The sequence below is a fragment of the Brachyistius frenatus genome, unplaced genomic scaffold (assembly GCF_029030835.1).
Source record: "Brachyistius frenatus isolate BFR_SWC_R1_liver_20210118 unplaced genomic scaffold, ASM2903083v1 Contig_2, whole genome shotgun sequence".
Classification (NCBI taxonomy): Eukaryota; Metazoa; Chordata; class Actinopteri; family Embiotocidae; genus Brachyistius; species Brachyistius frenatus.
The window spans coordinates 11,826,574-11,835,495 of NW_027210601.1; the positions used below are offsets into that span (position 1 = coordinate 11,826,574).

Sequence of the window (8,922 nt, forward strand, 5' to 3'; positions counted from 1 at the left end):
GAAACCATCGTAAACAAGAGAATTTTCAGTACATGATATCGGCTGCAGACTGTCTACATAAAAATACAGTTCAATGTTTATAGTACATTTAATACCATTTGCGACCAGAACTTAAACCACATCCATGATTGATTGCTAGTTACTGAATATAATAAATTCTTAACTAAAAGTTACCAAACCATCATTCATTATTCTGCTCGAACTGATGTGGTTCCCTCAAGTGTAAAACACATTATTTCTTGAAACAGTTTTCATTGAATACATTTTCATATCAGTTTACATGTATGTGCCACAAAAACTCAAATAAATAACAACAAAAGCAAATATGAATAAACAACCACAAGGTATTGAGTAAATGTCAAAAACATATTGTAGTGTTATGCTGGAGCTTATTGAATTACTTATTTCAAAATTTTAAAAAAAGCATATCCACAACATACACTATAAGCTACAGAGCTTAGACACACACATATCAGGTATATATAAAAGTCAGTCCATGCACCTGCACATGTTTACACACATGCCCAGACGCTCACGTGCACACAAAACGTGTGGAATCAAAACATTAACCCACTTAAATTGGACTGATGCCATGTGCACAGTATACTGTTTTGTTTTGAGCTTTTTAGAAAAATAAATAGAAAACCAGTCAAATTAGTAGTTTTCGAAAGACAAGAATATGAAAACAAACCTAGTACAGTCTGACAAAGTCACTATTTGAAGGAAGCTTTGGTAAAGCACCTGTGGACCTGTAGATTCGTTTTGGTTGACAGTGTCTCGAGCAAACTCTGGACACCTCACTTGAGAGGCCTTTGTATCTTTTCTGGTGAGTCAGTTAAAGCAGCATTGACATTTTTTTCTGAAATATAGTGATTTAATGTTGCTAATATGTGTCCTTTTTTTTTGTTTCAATCATGTCTTTCAGTGAAATGTTGCTTTTATAGTTCTCGGTTTCTAGAGTCATTACGACTACATGGGAGTGAGTGCCAAAGAGCTGGCACATCTTAAGGGACATTTTAGTTTTCTATAAAACTCATTATAAGAGAGAATATTTCTGTAGTCACACATTTATAGAAGATCTTGTCCTTAATAGGTTGCTGTTTTTAATGCTAATTTATTCTGGTTGGTGATTTTGAAAAAAAATCCACCAAAACCTACACAGAAAATTCACATCTTTGGAATAAATTCTCTCAGTTCAAATCAACTCTTTTTGCTTGTATATGTGAGACCATTGAATACACTCTCAAGCAGAGTGGAAGTAACTTTTTTCAGGAGTTGAACCTTGGACTCTTTAGGAATTCAAACTTGACTACCATAAAGATTAAATTCTACTTTAACCTTGAGTTGTTTGAACTCTTTGGCAGTGTTGACAGTCAACACTTTTAAGTGTGTATTGTTTGACATTCATGGAGTCAAAGTTTCATCAAGCTATAAAGGTTTTATGTAAGACTGACAACAAGACAACATATAAATAACAAATTTGTATTTATCACTTATATGCAGAGTGCAACAATTAATGCTGCAAGAAAGGTTTGTGACAAGTTGTATTCTGACAAACTCATATTTATGACTGATTGTTTTATATCTTACGTTGCTACCTTGTACACTTATGGTTTTGAATTATAGCTCCATTTTATTTATCATTATGTCGTCATTGAAATATTAATAAACAGCTTGTTTTAACAAAACTAAATATAATTTCTGCCCATCACTTAGATTTGATTTAGTTGCTTTATTCTCAAAAGTTATGAAGAAATAACTAAGGCATGCTGGGAAATGATTATAGGGCAACAAAGCTGTGCAGTCAACACAGGGAGTAGTGTTGGATGATGCTCCTCAACACTCAGTGAATGAACACCAAAATATTACCCCACACGAGAGTAACACCGGACACAAGCTGTAGTCTAATTTAGAAGATAAACTCCCAAAATCAAACTCTTTGTTTAACTCCAGAATATTTCACTCCAGATTTGCTGTGTAGCAAAACCTAACACGCGCGCGTGTGTGTGTTTGTACGCTTACCAATTCTATCAATTATTCGCAGGGACACTTTATGGTAACAGAATTTTACACTCTGCCTTAATATGATGGTGAAGATAATGTTTAAGGTGAAAGGGGCAAAACATATGCACATAAAACACCATCAGCACACGTCGTCTCTGCAGACAGCAACACTGAGAACCTCCTCGCCCCGTTTGAAAAGCCTGCCTGATATTCAGGGAGCTGTAGACTAGATTGCCTCAGCAGAGTATGAGACTTGTTCTTCCCAGCCCTGGGCTTGAAGAGCGGATCCCGTCTCATGGAGAGCTGGAGCGGATGGAGAAGGAAGAGGCTGGGGACAGGCCCAAATGAGACAACAAAGCCCAGTATCTGCTCACCTGCGTGGGCTTCTGTGTGGAGCTTGGTAACGTCTGGAGGTTCCCGTACTTGTTACTTGAGCCAAAATATGACAAAGGCATATTTATGATAATAAATAAATAATTAATAAATAAATAATTCTTTATTGTTGAAACTGATAACTAAAAATAAAATAAAAAAATTAGGAAAGAACTGTCAGGAAAAACTATAGACCTGCTCATTGAAGAATTATTGGATGTCTTGTGTTTGCAAAAGCATTATACTTTTAATTTCAATTATTCAGTATTTGTCACCATAAAATGAAATCCATTTATTTGGATACTTCTGCATTTTGTCTGGCGATTACACAAATTAAAAGTTTTTTATGTCTCCAGTATTAATATATAGCCGAATTATATTTCACCAGTGTATTTCATGTAAATAAAATGCAAGAAATTTTGTTAGAATTGCCTTTGCATATATCTCATCCAAACTGATTTTTTTTTTTAGTTGTAAATGTTTTTCTTGAAGACAAAAATCTGGTGTGGTATCAAATATAGAAAGAAAGTATTAAGGGTACATAATTCACAATGAAAGTGACACTATAAAACAATAATGTGTCATCATGAGCCTAACAATGCACTTTAACTCTCGTGTTGTCCTTGGATCATAATGACCCGCAGCTGTGTTCAACCAAGTCCTTATTTATTTTCATATTTTTTGGAATCATTGGTGGAGGCTGTGAGGGTTTATTTAAAGAATGATCACCAATGATCCCCAAAAATATAAAAATATAGAAATAAAATAGAACTTGGTTGAACACAGCTGAACACAGTCATTTTGACCCGAGGACAATATTAACTCTGACAAGCCAGGGGAAATTCTTGAATAACATTTAAATACCCATTTAACTGCAAAGAACAACTGATGCATTAAACCACATAACATTTGGAGGGGGGCTGTGCATGGGACAGTGGGACGTTAGGCTTAAAGTCAGCATTCTAACATGCCTGTATAGTGACTAGATCAACATGCTCATGATTACCAGTTTACCGTGGCCACCATCTTGGTTTAGCATGTTAGCATACTAACATTTGCTAATTAACAACACAAGGAGAATGTCGTTATCATTACTGGTATTTGGCCATAAAAATCAAATTATAACTCTGACCTGGTGATAGCTCAAAATTAAAAGTTCATGGATTCAATTCTTCCTGAGAGGGGTATGAATGAAGCCTGGCGGCGCTGTCTATGGCTCACAGCTTCAGTTTTCTTCGCTGTGATTAACAGTGCGGGTACTCGGCCCGTATTAGTGTTTGCACAGCCACTCTGAAGGGCCGACCAATTAGCAACCAGTTTCGGTGGTTAATCACGTTTGTCCCGCTCCTCCTTCACTGTGATTGGACGGTTGGTGACAATGACGAGTGCAACTATTGCTGACCGGAAAAAAACGTTCAACGCTCAGTGCAGAATAAACACTCAGCACCGCGTCACGCTGCTGGCGTTCATTAAAATCAACTTTAAAAACAATGTGCTCAGGAAAAAAAACCTTTGGTGGACACGGTAGGTAGTTGCAGTGATGGCAGAATGTCAGCCAGTTTCGGAGCGAGCTGATTGATTAAAATTAACCCGAGGTCTACACCAAGTAGAAGGAATGTTTGGAAACGTTTCTCTATGGAGCATCCCCAGACCCATATATTCACAGAGTGAAATTGGGTTTTGGTTTGCACAAGCCCAGTATGAATGTCTCCATCAAATCAGTCAATAGTCAAAACATTGAACACAAAACCACACAAATGATCAAATCATTGGTCTGCACCAATCTGGGGAACATGACAGTTTTAGCATAATTTAATTGGCATTCTGTAGTTTTCAAGGTATTACAGCCTCGAAACCTCACTGAAGCTGTGACCAATAAGGCAGAGCCAGGGTACCAAGCCAAAAAACACTTCTTATCTCAAACATGCCGTGAACCCTCATAGCAACACTGAGATAAGATGCAAAGTTCTCATGCAATTTCCTAACAATCTCAGTGGCCCTGGTGTCAAGGTAAAACATGAGCTGGAGATAGTCAGGAGAATATGAAAATGACCTAAAGGCGTTAATATTTTGCTCGTGTTAATACAGAAAGTTCAATGACATAAGTAAGAAGATGATTAGATGCTGAATATGATCTCCACCTCTCTGCCGAGGCCACAACATGTCAACAAAAGACTTTAAAATGACCATTCATAAATATCATGCTTTGATGTGTCATTTAATTTTCCATATCAGCTAATCTCGTTCTCTGCTATCTAAAGTCCTGACAAAAGAGTGAACTTTCAGCCCTGCTCCGCCTGCATCGTCATGCCTGATGACAACAAAAACAACAAGAATGACTCTATTTCCTTAGTTACTACAATATATGTAACTGTTTCTGCACAAAGTTTCCAGTGACAGCTTTTGATAGACTGATAGTTGATTATGGGCAGTAAATTGGGAAAATGATGAAATCACAGAGATAGTTTCTTCCCAACATAGCTGTGCCCAGCTACAACCAGAGATCCAATCAAGGTTAAAGAAATGAAAAGACCTGTGTGCATGTGCAGTTTCTATTACATACATTTAATTGAACTTATTTGTGTCTTCCAGAGACCAGACTAGTTATTTTGAAGACAACAACAATAACAACAAAAATAATATTAATAATATTAATAATTCTCTTTCCTTTCCCCCAGGCTGTATACGTCACCTCCACCCTGCCATACGTGGTCCTCACCATCTTCCTCATCAGAGGACTGACTCTGAAAGGCTCTGTAGAAGGAATTAAGTTCCTCTTCACTCCAGATGTAAGTCATTTAATAATCTTTATACTGTCAGTAGCCGTAAGATGGCAAGTGTGTAGGCCTTTTTCTTGACTGAATTGTTTTAAGTACGCATTCTTATGATTAAAATATCAAATATCTGTTCAAACAGTCTGTGATCACCCACGTTTTTCAAATGTGAACATTTTCTAGTGTGCACCAGCTATTAAAGACACAACTCTAATGACAATGTTGTCAATCTTTAGCTCGATGAGTTGATGAACCCATCAACATGGTTGGATGCAGGAGCGCAAGTTTTCTACTCCTTTTCCCTGGCCTTTGGGGGTCTCATCTCATTCTCTAGTTACAACCCTGTGCAGTAAGCCTGCTGCACACACTTTGGATCACATATTATGTTGAGACGACTTATCTTTGTACAAGTAACAACTTACAGTGGCGTGAAAATTCAGTAATACATATCGCATTTTAAGGCGTGTTATGTAAAAATAAAGTAAAATGATTGTATCTAAAGTCACTGATTTGAAAATGTATCTGTTTCTTTTCTTCTAGCAACAACTGTGAGCAGGATGCTATTATTATCTCCATTATTAACGGCTGCACTTCTGTCCATGCTGCCATCATTATCTACTCCATCATTGGCTTCCGGGCAACGGACCTGCAGATCTTCCCTAAGAAGTTTCCCAAAGAAGTGCTCACAGGTATCATACAGACACATGGGCCGACGTACTGACCGTGCATTGATTCCTACAGCGGAATAAGAGGGTCTGACGAAAAACAGTCTTATTGTTATTTTGTGTTCTTTTGGATTTCAGGAATTGTATGCTTCTCAGCCTTCTTGATCGCGCTCATCTTTGCTCTGCGGTCTGGTAAATACTGGTTGGTGCTGTTTGACAGCTATGCAGGCTCCATCCCTCTGCTCATCATCGCCTTCTGTGAGATGATTGGTGTTGCCTACCTGTACGGAATGGACAGGTAAGATACTGCATCTCCAACACATACAGAAAAAATACATAATTCTCAGATGTTTTCCAAATGGGGCAAATGTGATCACATGTATGACACAAGTTTAACACATGTTGCAACATTTGATAACAAAAGGGCAAGTATGTGGAAAAGTTTTCTAATGGGAATCGACATGGGCTTCACACATTACATGTTTCACATGTGAACAAGCACGTGTATGTGGTCACATGTGATCACATTCATTTTTGCACTTGTAAAATTCATTCATTGATTTTACAGGGAAGAGAGCATTGCTAAGTCTTTTACCATATTTAAATGACTTATGTCAGATACATTATATTATGAGTATGTCTGAATTGATGTCAAATAGTGTAAAATATTCAGAACTCGTCATTCATAAACATACATTTTAATTTGGATGTCTCTTCCTTGTCACGTTTACAGATCAACTTCCCCGTGCTGGAGAAGTTACCTTATCTCAACTTTGTCTACTTTATTATCTTCCTCCTGGCAGGAGTTCCCAGTCTTTTGATCCCAGGATTTGCTGTGTACAGAATATTCCGAAGATGCTGCTGCAAGAAAAGCAATACAAAATCTGAGCTCAATACTATCTCGGCCAAAATCAACATGTAAGACAGGAACGTAGCATAATGCTGGATCCTGCTGCTTAAGGGGTGTGAACGTATTTTTATCAAATAAGAGACGTGGCAAATATACACTCGAAGTTTTCAAAAAAAGAGGCTATTGCAATAAGGAATGTTTATTCCATGGTGGAATCTCCATTGCTGTAGCTTGTAAAAATTGTGTTGTGTAGACCTGATTTATTTTTCACTTGTATTACAAATGTTGTTAATTTGTCAATTATTATTGTGTTGTTTGTGAAGAGCTGACTAAACTATCTTGCTGCTCTAAAGAACACTTGCTTGCCTTTTTATTCCCACTTGTTTGTTGAACTGAATCTGAACTGACTCGGTAAGTCTGTGCAGTTTTGAAAAGTAACAAAATATAATAAATAAACATCGTGAAAAACAACAGTGACCTGTTTGTCTTGCACAGTTTTTCAAAATGTGTCTTGCAGGGATTTACCTATCTATTTTCTGGTCTATTTTCACTGCATGAAAATTATTTTTCCATTATTTTGACATAACATGGTCATATTTTTTAATGTGAAGACAAGAAGGAAGTATTTTTATACACGAGATGCATATACATGCTGAATGTAACAGAAAAAATAGTTCTCAAACTCTATGTATTCATACTTGGAAAAGACAATCTTTCTCACTATTGTCTGTCACCACTGTTCCTACATGTTCTTTAGTGAAGAGTTAAAATGACACTTGCCCTAAGAGAAAGGCGTCTATTTAGAAAGAAAACAATTCCACAGATTTTACAATATTTTTTTTAAATGTTTTTTTTTTTTTTATATATATAAACATTTGTTGTGTTCACAATGGCATACCTACATACTAACTGTCACTATTTTGAGTGCAAAAGTGTATTCAGACTGACAAGTACAGAAACATGTAGTGTACTATAAGTACCTACTGTAGATAATGTACTCAAACCGGTCTAAAGATTTAGTTTGAAGCACTGGACACTTTTCACACTCAACAGTCGCCATCTTTGCTACGCAGCTAAAAGGGGGGGCCCACCGACATAATGACATAATTAATTTTTTAATTCACACCAATGCTTTCCTCTACTTGTCCAAATGTAACTACCTGAACTAAAAACGTTTTGGTGGTTAAACTTTCTGTACCTTCACAAGGAAAAGGATATTACATATTTTTATTATAACAGTGATGCACAGATAGTTTTATAGCCATTCTAAAAAATGTATATGACTGCTGAAAATTCAGTCGGAATATGCCAACGCAAACCTTTCTTTGGTTAATAATTGAATTAGGAAGGAACACTCTGTTTAGTTTATGCACCACTATGAATTGCATGACAGTAATGCTGCCAGGAAGAAAATATGATACACAAACAAACTTAGAACCGCTCCTTTACAACTTTGTCACATTTTAACAAGTACTCAAATGATTATCACTGTCAGAACATGGACCCAATGTGCATCTAAGCACTGAGATGATAGGCTATAAATTCAATTGTGCAATTAAACAATCTGATTTCTCTAGGACTGTGAAAAGGCATGACCTGATGGTTATGATAAACTATTCTTCTTTCTGTCAAACAAAGTGAGCCAAAACATTTGCTTTGTTTTACAATTTAAAGTTTATTGGGCGCCAATTAAATTTTACATTTAAGAGAAATGATGATTTAGAAATGAAGACTTATTTTATGGACTTGCTCTAATATAAAGGTCTCTTATTTTGTGTTAATTATTTCAACCACATATTGTATTATTTCTGTAAAGTGTTCACAAAATTAATGAATACCAAATGCATCTTTCAGGAAAAAAATTTTGGTAACGGCAACTCATGTAATATCTAAACCATTATCAAGAGGGTTGAACATTTTTCCTTTTACACTTGCTGACCTTACATAATGCAGCATCGACAATGATGAGTTACTGATAACTGCAGTTCAGATGCCTCAGGGCACAGTAAATACCTCTGTCTCTCTCACCAGGACACACAGTAGGGTTAAAGGACTCAGAAGGAGAGACAGTCCACAGAGGATCAGTAACTGTTTACACGGAGGAGATCATTTCGGAAAGCTTCAACCAGCTTGAAGGTTTGCAAAGCAGCAAGTCTAAAAACGTTTTATCAAAGGGCGACTCAACGGCTCCATTTTCCAAATCTGTGTCCAGTGAGGTTCACAAACAGCCACCATGAAGCTGAAGATACCAAACCCA

The 8,922-nt window shown here is 36.7% G+C and overlaps 1 pseudogene; it reads left to right on the forward strand.

Moving 5' to 3' along the window:
• The first annotated feature begins 2,250 nt into the window (after window positions 1–2,250).
• LOC138621616 (sodium-dependent neutral amino acid transporter B(0)AT1-like) lies at window positions 2,251–6,755 on the forward strand (annotated as a pseudogene).
• Window positions 6,756–8,922: the final 2,167 nt, after the last annotated feature.